This window comes from Chrysochloris asiatica, unplaced genomic scaffold, assembly GCF_000296735.1.
Source record: "Chrysochloris asiatica unplaced genomic scaffold, ChrAsi1.0 scaffold00103, whole genome shotgun sequence".
NCBI lineage: Eukaryota > Metazoa > Chordata > Mammalia > Afrosoricida > Chrysochloridae > Chrysochloris > Chrysochloris asiatica.
The window spans coordinates 6,637,070-6,651,180 of NW_006408621.1; the positions used below are offsets into that span (position 1 = coordinate 6,637,070).

Here is a 14,111-nt window from a genome sequence, read left to right on the forward strand (position 1 = left end):
AGGAAGAAGTTCGAGGTGTGTTGAAGCAAGGGTCCAGGACTTGATGAAATGGGTCCAGGACCTATTGAAATATTTCAATAAATTTCTACCTGCCTACCAACAATATACGAATCGGGCTGCGAACCGAAGGTCAGCAGTTCGAAACTACCAGCTGCTCCGCGGGAGAAAGATGAGGCTATCTGCTCCCGTAAAGATTTACAGCCTCGGAAACCCTATTAAGGGTCGCTATGGGTCGAAACCGACTCCACGGCACTTAACAACAACAATAACAACCAACAATATAGATATCTGGTTAACTGACTAGAAGAGTTCCATATTTGTGTCCATTCCAAAGAAGATTACCCTACAGAATATGGAAATTGTCTATCAATATCATTGCACTGGGCCAATCTGCTTCAAAAGACTTCTTTAAAGTGCTAAAAAGCAAAGACGTCACTTTGAGGACTCTTTAAGGTGTGCCTGATCCAAGCCTGGTATTTCAATCACCTCCTATGCATGGACAATGAGTAAAAATTGATGTCTTTGAATGATTGTGTTGTCAAAGAATATTGAATATACTAAGGACTGCCAAAAGAACATACAAATTTGTGCTGGAAGGAAAACAAACAGAATGCTCCTTGGAAGCAAATATAGCGAGATTTTGTCTCATTAACTTTGGAGATATTCTCAAGAGGGACCAGTCCCTGAAGAAGGACATAAGGGGTCAGTGAAAAAGAGGGCGACTTGTAACGAGATGGATTGACACAGTGCCATCAATGTAGAGCTCAAGCACAGAAACAATTGTGAGGATGGTGCGGGACCAAGCAGTGTTTCGTTCTGTTGTACATTCGATTGTTGTGAATCAGAACCAACTCAATGGCACCTACCAACAAAACAACATAACTAAGACTCATTTTACAAGAGGCTCCTCTCTTTGACTGTTGAGTTCTGCATCTTCATTCAGGTTTTGGCCTTACTGTAGCTACTGGTGTGGTGCTGTAGGTAAAGCCCTGAACTGAAAGGTTAGCTTGAACTGCAAAGTGGGTGGTTCAAGCTCACTCGCCATGCCTCACTAGGAGTCGGAACCAACTCAACAGCACTTAACAAGTCCAACCAGAAACTCCCTGGATGGTGACAATGGTTAATGAGTTCATTTACTAACTGAAAGCATTGAAATACCATTCCATACAGAAGGGCCTGGGGAGAAAGGCCTAGACATATACATCTGAAAAGCCAGCCACAGAAAGCAAGGAGTACAGTTCTACTCTGTCACACATGTGGTTAACAAGAGTCATAATCAACCCTCTGCTCCTCTGCAACTGGGTAAGTGCCAGCAGAAGTTTTCAAAATAGTCATGATTAAAGAGAAAACAGAAAATTAATCTGAAAAGTTCTGAGTTCAGAGACAATTTCAAAAGGCATGTGTGTTTTGTTTGTTTGTTTGTTTTTAATGTTTTACCAAAACACTGTATTGCCATTTCCATCTATAAAGAGATATAATATACAGGGGACTAGATATCAGAGCTACAGATACGCCGTGCATCTTTTCCTGTACAGAAGGGCCTAGACAGTGCCGATGGCATCTATGCTCTGCAGACAACCACAGGAAACTCGTGTGATGCTGTAACATTGGCAGAGACCAGTCAGAAAGCAGGGCCTTGGAAGCCTGGGCTGTTCACATCGCCTCTAAAAATACAGACCTTCTCCTTTGCCACTCTGCCCTGATGTTTCACAAATTGGCATGTCATCTTGTGCGGGGGCCATCCTAAATCTTCACGGCATCATCTCAATTTTAGTATATGTATGCTGGAGCAAGCACTCCTGCCATGATGTTGAAATGTTTGAGAACTCCAGAGCTTTGCTTCTTACCAAACAAAACAAACTAATAAAAAGAGCTGATTTTCTATTCAAGTTTAGCTCTTGCTTTAGCAACATAACTCAAAAATGACTTTTTATAAAGGCAAAGGGAGTTGTACTGTTAGAATTTCAGCAACATCACCATAAACACCAGCAAAATAGAAAGATGTGTTGGAATTAATGTGGCAAAAATATTCCGAATCTTTTTCAGCTCAAGTCATTGAACTGTGTTTGGAAATTTTTTTCTATTCAACAAGGTCACTTTCAGACAAAGAATGTGTTATGATTTCTCATGATTGTTCCAGGCACAATAGGAAGCTTATCTCAAGCTGTGTGTTTCACTGAGTCATTATTTTCAGCTATGTACAGTTATAAACATATTTTGTTGTTATTGCTGTTAAGTGCCATTGAGTTGGTTCCGACCCATGGTGACCCTGTATAGGGCCTCTAAGAAGCAACTAGTGGGTTTGAGCTGAGAGGTTGGCAGTCCAGCACATTATCCTGCAGTGCCACACAAGGACTTTTATAAACATATGTTGTTGTTGTTAAGTGTCGTCAAGCTGATTCCAACTCATGGTAACCCTGTATAGAGTTTCTTAGGAGTGGCTCGTGAATTTAAACTGCCAACCTTATGGTTCAAACCAACTTTGCAGTCCAGTGCATTAACCCACAGCACCACACTAGGACTCCTATAAAGATATAGGAGTGATAAAGAAAGGTAAAGTATGATTTATATTGGCAAAATCTATTACCTACCAGCTAAATTCCAGTTATTTGTTAGAATTATCTGATCTAATGATATGCCCCATAATTTGTGAATTACCTCATATTTTGAAAATATCAAAAAAACTTTTCAGTTATCAAAAATGAATTTCCCTTGGTCTCAACATCAGCTTCCTTTTTGTTTCTCTGCTCCCCTTCACAAAAACATGTCTCAACAGAATTGCCCACAAAGTAGCTCCATCTTGCATTCACTTTTCAGCATATTCTAATCTGGATAACACAACTCCATTGTAAAGATTATCAGTGGCCCCATGTTGCCATACTGGAAGAGACATGGGTCCTCCTATTATTGGACTTTTTAGTAGCATTTAGCAAAAATGCCCATCCTTTCCTCTTTTCAGTAGCCTCTGTTTCAGCCTGTCTCTATACTTCCTCGTTTTCCTCCTATCCCTCTGGACACTACTTTTCAATCTCCTTTCTTGCATTTTCCTCTTTTACCAAAATGCCACAAGTAAGAGAGTCTCAGGACTCAATAATAAACTCTCATGTTTTTTCAAGTACCATGTACATAGGTACTTCTAGATTTATATCTCTAATCTAGATTTGTACTCTCTGTGCTTCAGATCTACACACAGAGAGGTAGATAGGTAAATGGCAGATAGATAGATAGAAAGTCACAACTCTATTTGGAAGTTTTATAGGCATCTGTCATAATTTCCTTGTTCTGTGACAACAGAAATACTACAAGTGGATGACTTTAAAGAAGAGAAATGTATTTTCTCACAGCTATAAACACCGCAAGTCCAAATTAAGGGTTTGGTTCTTTGGCGAGGTTATTTGTTGTCTATTTCAGCTTCTAGTAGCTGGCAATCCTTGGAATTTTTGGGTTATAGGTTCATCTGTCTTCAGAGTCATAGGACTGAATAGAGCTGCTTCATAGGGTCTCCAAGGCAGTAAATCTTTGTGGAAAAACTGTCACATTTTCCTCCCATGTAGAGGCTAGAGGATTTAAACCACCAACTTTTCATTCAGCAGCCAAATGCTTAACCACTGCACCACCAGGGCTCCTATCTCAAATATAAAAGGTCAAAAGCAGCAAATTAAAAGTAGCAAATCTCCAAATCTGTTTCTTTCTCAATAATTAGCATTGCCAGTCACTCAAGCCATAAAACTAAATGTCACTTCATTTTTTCCCTTTACTATTCATAGCTCATCCACAGTAAATCCTGTTAATTCACCTGCAGAATTATTTCTCTATTTCAGATATCTCTCTCTTTCTTAGTGTTGTCACTTTAACCAAGTTATCCACATTCCTGGTCTGAACTTACAGAAAAGAAAAAGAAAACATTAAGATCAGTTTGCTCTACATTACTTTATTTTACATTCTTCAGCGCATTTTTCTATATGGAAATGTGATGCCCTAAAATCATAAATCTATGTTGAATCCTTGCTTGAAAACTTTTTAATGCTTTCTGTTACATTTAGAAGAAAATCCAAACTTCTCATCATAAGCCAAGGCTCCACATAGTTATATAAGCCTCTGTCTCACTTCATGCCATTTCCCCAGTTGCTGGTTACCTTCTTAGGTCTTCTTTCTTGATTTCTAAAATATGCACTCAGGTTTTTTGTTGTTGTTTTTTTTTTCCCCACCCTAAATCAATACCTTTGTATCTGCTGCCATTTTTGCCTAGGATGCTCTATCTAACATCATTTTATAATAAGTATAATAATGTACAATTGCTTGACTGCACAGCTAGTTATGCAATGACAAATAGGCAAGTAAGCAAGACTATCTTATTCTCACAGTATGTTCATAGCCTGGCCTGATACATAGTAGGTTATTAGCATACATGATGTAAGGCCTGAAGTTAAGACAGAATATTATGTGCTACCTTAATATCATAAAACATGCTGTTGTTAGGTGTCATTGAGTTGATTCCAACTCACAATGATCATCTGTACAACAGCAAAAAATATTGCCAGGTCCTGCGCCAGTCTCAGAATCATTGCTATGTTTGAGTGCATTATCACAGCCTGTTTGTTAGTCCTTCTCACTGAGGGACTTTCTCTTTTGTGCTGACCCTCTATGTTACCGAGCATGACTTTTTTTCTACAGAGAATGATCCCTCCTGATAACAGGTCTGAAGGACATAAGAGCAAGTCTCAGCATCCTCACTTCTAAGTGGCTGTCCTTTTTCCAAAACAGATTGTTTTCATTCTTCTGGCATTTTATATTCAACATAGTTCACTAACACCACCATCCAAAGGCATCAATTATTCTTTGGTCTTCCTTAGTCATTGTCCAGGTTTTGCAAGCACATGAGGGATTGGAAAATACCATGGCTTGGGTTAGGGGCACCTTAGTCCTTAAAGTGACATCTTTGCTCTCTAACACTTTGAAGGGGTCTTTTGCAACAGATATGCCCAATGCAATCTATCATTTGATTTCTTGACCGCTGCATCCATGGACATTGATTATAGATCCAAGTAAAATAAATCATTGACAACTTCAATATTTTCCGTCATGTATCATGATACTGCTTCTTGGTTCAGTTGTGAGATTTTTTGTTTTCCTTACATTGAAGTGTAATCAATACTTGAAACTCTAATCATTGATCTTCAACAGTAAATAGAAGAGGACTTTCAGCAATCAAGGTTGTAACATCTCATATCACAGGTCATTAATAAGTATTCCTGAGATCTTGATGTCACGTTCTTCTTCATTAAGTCCAGTTTCTCAGAGTATTTGCTTGGCATACAGATTGAATTTGTACTGTGAGAGGTAACAACCCTGTTTCACACCTTTCCTGATTCTAAAATCATGTAGTATCCCCTTTATTTGTTCAAAGACTGGTTCTTGGACTATGAACAGGTTCCACATGAACACAGTAAAATATTCTAGAATTCCCATTCTTCTCAATATTATCAATAATTTGTTGTGATCTACACAGTTGAATGTCTTTGCATACTCAATACAACACAGAAAGACATTGTTTTGTTATTCTCTGCTTTTAGTCAAGATCCATTTGATTCATTCCACATCCCCTTGTGTAACAACTGAAATTTCTGGCAATTCTGTGTTGATGTACTACTGTAGCCATTTTTAAATTATCTTCAGCAAACTTTTACTTGTGTGTAATATGGTATTGATGATATTGGAGTCCTGGTGTGGTGCTGTGGGATAAAGCACTGGACCACAAGGTCAGTTTGAATCACAAGATGAGTGGTTCAATCTTACTAGTGGCTCCTTGGAAACCCTATACAAGGTTTAACAGCACTTAACAACAAATTGATGCTATTGATTGATAATTTCTGCATGCTCTTAGGTCACCTTTCTTCAGAATAGGCATAAATATGGATCTCTTCCAGTTGGTTAGCCAGGTAGCTGTTTACCACATTTCTTCTTATAGATAATTGAGCACTTCCAATATTGTATCATAAAATACAAAAGACATTACAGGGCCTAACCACATGTCTCTCTACCCATTTTGCTCTTGTGGATGAGGTCCACAGCTAAACAACTTTCCTTATCATAGAAATAAGCATTGCTATTGTTATTAAGTGCTATCGAATCATTTCTAATTCATAGCAACCCTGTATAGGATTTCTGAGAAGTGGCGAGCAAGTTTGAATCACTGACCTTGTGGTTCAAGGGCTTATTTTAAAGTGCCACACCAGAACTCCATATATATATATATGTAATCCTGGTGTGGCAATGTGGCTTAATGCGCCAGACTGAAAAGCCATTTGAACTGCAAGGTCAGCAGTTCAAGCACACCAGCTGCTCCTCAGAAACCCTATATAGGGTCACTATGGGTCAGAGTCGACTCAATGGCACTTAGCAATAACAATAATAACATATATATGGAGCTCTGGTAGCGTAGTGGTTACGAATCAGGCTGCGAACCGCAAGGTCAGCAGTTCGAAACTACCAGCTGTTCCACGGGAGAAAGATGAGACTTTCTGCTCCCGTAAAGATTTACAGCCTCGGAAACCCTGTGCATGGTCGCTATGAGTCGGAACCGACTTCACAGCACTTAACAACAACAACTATAAATATATATATATATTTGTTGACCAAACTTCATCGCTTGTACTTCGGACATATTGTCAGGAGGGACCAGTCGCTGGAGAAGGATATCATGTTTGGTAAGAAGGAGGGTCAGAGAAAAAGAGGAAGACCCCCAGCGAGATGGATTGGCAAAGTGGTAGCATCAATAGGCTCAAGTGTGGCAACAATTGTGAGTTTGGCCCAGGACCGGGCAGTGTTTCCTTCTCTTGTGCGTAGGGTTGCTATGAGTCGGTACTGACTTGTTGGCACCTAACAACAACAACAACAGCTAGAAAAATATCAAAAAGAGCAATGTAGAAACTTAAAATAATTCAGTAAGGTCAAGCAAAGAGCATGGATCCAGAGGGTCGGAAGTTTTCTCTAATCTCTATAACACAATGATCTATTTTATGATTAATCATTTGAAAGACTTCCCACCAGCCTAGGACTCTTTTTGCCAGCAGTTAAAATACAGTGTTATTTCCTACATCAGGACCATGGTTTCAACCTCCCAGATCAATGTTAGATGATTTATAAATGATATCTGTACTTAAAATGAGAGTTTTAGAAGCATTTGATTTTACACAGCTTCAATATCACTGTCCACTACACTATGCAAAAATTTTCCATACCTTTTATTTTACTCACCTAAAATTTAAACATGGAACAAAACAAACAAAAGCTTTAAATTATCAAAAGTTCAAATAAGTGGGTGCTGTTGTGTGTCCCCAAGTTGGTTCGGACTCATGGTGGCCTTATGAAGGGTTTCTGAGGCTGTAAATCTTTACAGGATCAGAAGCCTATCCTTTGCCCTCTAAAACAGCTACCGACCTGTGGGTAAAAATTCAACGTGTAACCCACTATTTTATAAACACTAAAATATCATTAACCCAAAATTACTACTATCTTCATTTAGTTATTGCCATTCTATGTTTCTGTTTTGCCAGACCACACATTTAATATCATTAATGTAATTATGTGGTATTCCCTTCAAAACTAAAACAAAACAACAAAATGCCACTAGAACGCATTATATGCTTGTTTCCATTAGAATTACGGAAATTTCAATAAATCTTTTACTTGCAGGAAAGCATCAGGAAAAACATGTTGCAGGTTGAATGAATATTGGTTCTCAGTATCTCTTAGAGAACAATCATATTTTCTAAAAAACATTGGCTGGTCCCTTAAGAAACAGTTACAATGGCTATCTCATAATCATCTGCATTGTCCTTTTAACTTAGAACAATATAAATAGCATAATGTATCTCTTCTCAACAGGACGCCACTGGTGACTAAAGTTAGTTCATAAAAAGAAAACAGGTCATTTAAGGAAATGCACCATTTAGGGTGGGCTGAAACATATTTAAATTTTTTCTAGTATTTAGGTGAACATCTTTATATTAAAGTAATCTGCAATCTTCAGATATCCTTTTATATTGTTTATTAACTCAATAAATATTGAGCTTTGACTATGTGCACTGTGCTATATGATCAAAATACAAAAACAGTCCCTATTCTTAGGAAACTCACAGTTTAATTAATTTCAGTGTTTTCAAAAACAGCAACTATTTATTAAAATGAGTATCACCTAGAATGAAAAATATAATTTGTGTGTCACCAAACTCTCCATAGCATTTCATTTAACAATTATATTTATAACTGATTTCTATGGCCTGTTTTAGTTCAGAACTGTACAAAATGACACTGACTTTTTGTTTTTTAATGTTTTATTGTGAATTATGAGACAGTTTACATGGGAGAGCATTAGTTTTACATTCATCCTATCATATATTGTTTCATTGTCATGGTTACAATCCCCTCCATGCATCATCAACCAACAAAAGGGTATATCCTGCAAGCCTGCCCCACGGTTGTCAGCACACAGCCCCTTTCCCTCTCTGTGTCTGAAGTCCCCAGCTGCTCCATCTCTCCACGTCATTGTCTCTGTCTCCATTTATAGCATCACTGCTTCTCTGGGTAGGGTCCCACTCTCCACTCTTCTCCTTTTATGGTCCCAGGGACCTCCGCTCCTAGGCTGAAAAGTTAAACACTCCTCTCCTTGCTACAAAATGTCTACCTTTATATTTCCAACCCTCACAATCAGTCCTGATAACAATGATTCACTATTGTATCACAAGAGACCTATATGCATTTGCTTTCATCAGCCCTGCCTAGACAGATTGGATACTACTCAGTGAAGATTTTACCTTCCTCCATGCCCTCTGGATCTAGGGTCCCTCTTGAAAGCATATAAGCCAGTCACTTCTTGCCTTTGTGGCTCCCCCACTTTGGGTAGCCAATGTCCAAGTTGCCCATCCCTGTCTACTATGTGTATGGAGTGGGTCGGAATGATCCTTGCTGTAAAGATTTGTTCCCTCTTGACATTGACTCTTAACTATGTCAGTTGACCTAAAGAGGGGTGGAGGATGATGTATTTAGCAAATGTGCCAGACTTCAAAGCCATTTGAATGGCAAGGTCCGTGGCTCAAGCTCACCAGTCGCCCATCGAAAACCCTATACAGTCACTGTGGGTCAGAACCAACTTGACGGCACTTAACAACAGCAACAATAAACATAGTTAACAGAATTTCTTGATAACAGAGCATTTAGAAATTCTAATATATATATACTTTATATAGTTTTTTATAGGAAAATGTATCATCTGAAATTTATTTTCTGAACTCATTTTTCCATGAGACACTTATTTTGTGGGAAAATCTCACAGAAACCAAATCCAACAGACCATATTTTGAAATTCTAAATAAAGTATCATGTCATTGCTTCAGAAATGAATCAATAGGTAGCTGCAATGCAATGAATTACTTAATATGGCCCTTGTTGTCAAAGCCCTCCATTGTGTGATGTATTGGAGTCTGGGTACACCTCTGTGGGCTAAAGCTGGACCCAAAGGTCAGCTTGAACCACACAGTCAGTGGTTCAAACTCACTAGCCGCTCTTTGGAAACCTTATACAAGGTCGCTATGAGTCAGGATCTACTTCATGGCACTTACCAGCAACAACAACATGACTGCGGTTATGGTCCCATTTTGGCGTGAATTGTCTGTTGTGTTAATGAGGCAAGATTAAGATGGGATGTATCTTGAATCCATGCCTTACTAGAGGAGTCACTACACTTAGCTTTCTTGTGGGTATGGTCTGCAATGAGCAGTTCTCTTTGTTATTGTGCTAAAACAAGAACTACTTATTAGGTAAAAGGCCAGTGTCCTCCTTAATTTAGAAAAGCAAGAGGCTGGGGTCACAGAATTGGCTGAGACCAGATATGGCCTACCTAACATGGACAGCATCCTCAATCTGAACTGTTGATGTCACAAAGCTGAAAATTCACCTTTATCAGTGCCCTTTCTTGTTGTTGTTCAGTGCCTTCAAGTCACTTCTGACTCATAGCGACCCTATAAAGGGTCTACAAGGAGTGGCTGGTGAGCTTCAACCTCTGACTTTGTGGTTCAAACCAACCTTGCAGTCCAGTGCATTAACCCATCAGTGCCCTGTTGTTGTTGTCGTTAAGTACCGTGGAGTCGGTGCCGACTCATAGTGACCCTGCACAGGGTTTCCAAGGCTGCAAATCTTTACGGGAGCAGAAAGTCTCATCTTTCTCCCACAGAACAGCTGGTAGTTTCGAACTGCTGGCTTTGAGGTTAGCAGCCCAGTTCATAACCGCTACACTAGATGTGGGCAAAACACCATCTTTGAGTGCCCCTTTCCAAATGGAAGATACACTGAAGACTAGTTCTTGTGTTATATCAGCCTGACAGATACCAATCAGACCTCTATTACCATCCTAAAACACATCCTGGCCCAGGACTCAGAAAGCCCTGTTGGCAACATGAGTTACTGTGTGCCCTTTGCTTGGTCAACCAAGTGAGGCCTTCTTTCTCTTTTGGCAGTTCTGCATCTCTGTAGCTATACTTTGGCCCAGTTTGCTCTCTTGCTAAGGATCCTGTGTCTGGCTCACCTCCAACTGATCTCTGCTTTAATGTGAGTAGGAGAATCTCCCAGATTTACATCTGAACTTCAGATTTTGGATTTACCAGCTTCCACAATCATGTGAACCATTTCCTTGATGGTTTGTGAGTTTTGTGAAACTTTGCAGAGAATTGCAGAACTCTGGGGAGAATTCCGAGGGGAGAAGTAATGATTAATACCAGAGATGATGGACTGGTGTCCATTTTGGAAAAGTTGGACATTTGGGAATCTTTAATCTCTACCTCATTGGGATCAGTCATGTGCTGGTCCTCATAAAAGAAATTATTACTGCATTTGTTGTTGTTAAGTGCTGTTGAGCCAGTTCTCATCACATCACTCCAGTGTGGAGTTTCCCAGGAGGAGCTGGTGAGTTTGACCCTGTGGTCAGTAACCCAGTGCTTATCCTAAAGTACCACACCTGGGGTCCTGTTATTGCAGTGGTGATGGTGGTGATTGTGTGCCATCGAGTCAGTTCCAACTCATAGCGACCCTGCGTAGGGTTTCTGAGACTGTAAATCTATCTTTATGGGAGCAGAAAATCTCATCTTTCTCCCATGGAGTGGCTCGTAGATTTGAACTGCTGATGTTGGGGTTAACAGCCCAATTCATAACCCAACCCACTATGCTACCAGGGCTTTATTCTTATTGCCATTGTTGTTGTTGTTGTTGTTAAGTGCTGTCAAAGTTGGTTCCAACTCATATGACCCTGTATAGGGTTTCCGAGGAACAGCTGGTGGGTTTGAACTGCTGACTTTGTGATTAGCAGTCCAATGCTTAACCAGTAGTGCCACACCAGGACTCCATTATTGCCATATTGGCATTTAATTTAACCTGTTGACCCATGCACATTTACTAAATTATCCTATAATTTTTCCCAGAAATTTTAGCTCAATTTCTTTCAAAAGGACCCTTTAAACATGATTTAAGAGCAAAAGATGACAAACATCAGTTTAAACAGAAATCTTTATGCTCCCCTTTTCCTTCAAGAAACTATCTGCCTGACTCCTACCAGAGAAGACAAAAGCGGAATGTACAGAGAAAAGAGGGATCAGTGAATGGGGAAAGGGGAGTCTTTTGACAAACGTAAACTTTTATGCAGAGATTTCAATTTTTCAAGGGGATAATGTAAAACACATGATAAGTAGAAAATGCTGCATTTATAGAAGTCTAATTGATACAAAAAGGAGCTCTGGTAGCATAGTGGTTACGAATCGGGCTGCGAGCCGCAAGGTCAGCAGTTCGAAACTACCAGCGATTCCGCGGGAGAAAGATGAGGCGGTCTGCTCCCGTAAAGATTTACAGCCTCGGAAACCCTGTACAGGGTCACTATGAGTCAGAACCGACTCCACGGCACATAACAACAACAATTGATGTCAAAAAAATACATTAAACACTAATGCAAAATCAATTTGGGACTGCAGTGTGTACTTGTAAAATACTTTACCTATACGTATTCTTGAAAAACAATTCAAACACATTTGCTTCCTGACTAAAATAAGAAATTCTCAGAAATCTAAGTGGGAAAAGGATTGCAGTGATATCACACAGCTCTATTCGGCTTTGACTCAAATCTTAACATTATCTCTAGCACATCAAGTTTTTCAAGTAAGCTGAAGGGGAAAATGGCTGCTGTTCAGATCTGACCAGACGAAAACCAGATGGGACAGAGACATAATGCAGAAGTATGATGGCACATTCTTTTTTAGAAGCACAATTATATATACATCTGCTCTGAAAGTACAGGTCTCTATTCTATCTTTGTTTTACCTGATGGATGAAAGCACAAAAGAATAATTTTAAATCACAAGAATGACACAATTATAAGATGTTACTTATGTACAGACACTGTTAACTTAATGATGTCATGGACAGGGTTGATTAACAGCATCCTATCCTACCCCAGTGGGTTTATCTACAACCAAGAGAGTCATCTTGAGATGAAATGACTTACTGCCCCAGCTGTGAGGCAGAAGTGCAGCTCTGAACCACATCACGATATTTCAGTCTTCAGAGAGGACTGGAGGTGGGGTAGGGGGCAGATGGAACACCATTTATCTTAGGTCCTGGCATATTTCTGCTCATGGCAGGGTGATTTTGCTGGCATGAGTCAGAGAGTGTGTGAGTCATCTGTATAATAAATGAGACAACTTTATTTCATTCAGCTTCTGCTCACTTCATTACAGCAAGACAAAGTAAAGAAAACTTCTGTTTTCTGTCAGGTTTTCCCCAAATGATCACTCACTGATGGCTCATATGTCCCCATCAGAGCTGTATGAGACTGTGAAGCCCCAGCTTGTATTGCCAGCAACCCAGGCAGGAATGTGGTTGCCAAGCACACTGGCTCCTGCAATGATTTACCACTTCCAAATGTTACATTTCACAACAAATCTAAGAAGTGCAACCTTTTCTACTAGAAGATTCCCCAGTGAGCTGTTCTGTCATAACTATTTGGCTTTGATCTCTATGTGAAGGGACAGTTAGTCTTACACATCCATGTTTCCTATGGCTGCATCCCATGATTTGGATACAGCATCATAAGTCGTCTCCATTTTTTCAGGTTCAATTGAAAAAAATACAGTCAAATTCTATTCAAATGAACTTGGGCTGGGAGAAAGCAAACAAAAAAGAAAAAAATATATTTGTTTTATGTGAGTAGTATTACAGTGAAAACCACTTCTTGAAGGGTACTGAATGCAACACAAAGAGAATAAAACTGGAAATTTTGTGCACTTTAATATCTACTACGCAGGAGTAGAATGTGAAAGACTGCCTTGGAGCTTAGCTGGAACTAAATCTTAGGTTTCAAATTGAAATATAAGATACAATTTTATAAAAATTTAGAGTGCTAAAGGAGCTTAGTAACTATACAATCCCCTCTTTCACGCAGTATAGAAATAACCTGTACAATAGATTCACAGACATTCATTCAGTTTCTGAATAATTTCAATTACTGGGAATTCATTCATTCCCAAGACAGCCCATCTGTTTACCAACCAAGTCTCTTAACTACAAGGGATCCTTTGATGTGTGCAAAGCAGCCTCTCTAAAGCTTCCAAACATACATTCTCATTCTGGTTACTAACCAATGTTGACTTGGTTGGTTGGTTGTGTGCTGTGGAGTCGGCTCCGACTCATAGCAACCCTGTACAGGGTTTCCGAGGCTGGAAATCTTTAAAGAAGCAGAATGCCTCATCTTTCTCCCATGGAACAGCTGGTAGTTTCGAACTGCTGACCTTGTGGATCACAGCCCGATTCGTAACCACTATGCTACCAGAGCTCCTTAACCAGTGTTGACTAAGAGTTCTATAATTTTTGCTCCAATCCACTATGATTCTTGTACTTTGAAGTATTCTGATTTTCTTGTGACTCTAGTCAAGATCTGCCCTAATGTTCCAGATCCTGTTTGTATTCCTGACTTTACTTTGCTGAACCACAACTGAGTCAGGTCAATTAGCCTAGCTCCTTGGCCATTGTCTTTCTGTTCACAGAAAGGACATTCAACACTCTGCCTTGATTCC

At 39.5% G+C, this 14,111-nt stretch overlaps 1 pseudogene; it reads right to left on the reverse strand.

Annotated features, from left to right (window-relative positions):
- LOC102827038 overlaps nt 1-13,142 on the reverse strand; it is a 123,499-nt pseudogene extending 110,357 nt beyond the window's left edge.
- Nucleotides 13,143-14,111: the final 969 nt, after the last annotated feature.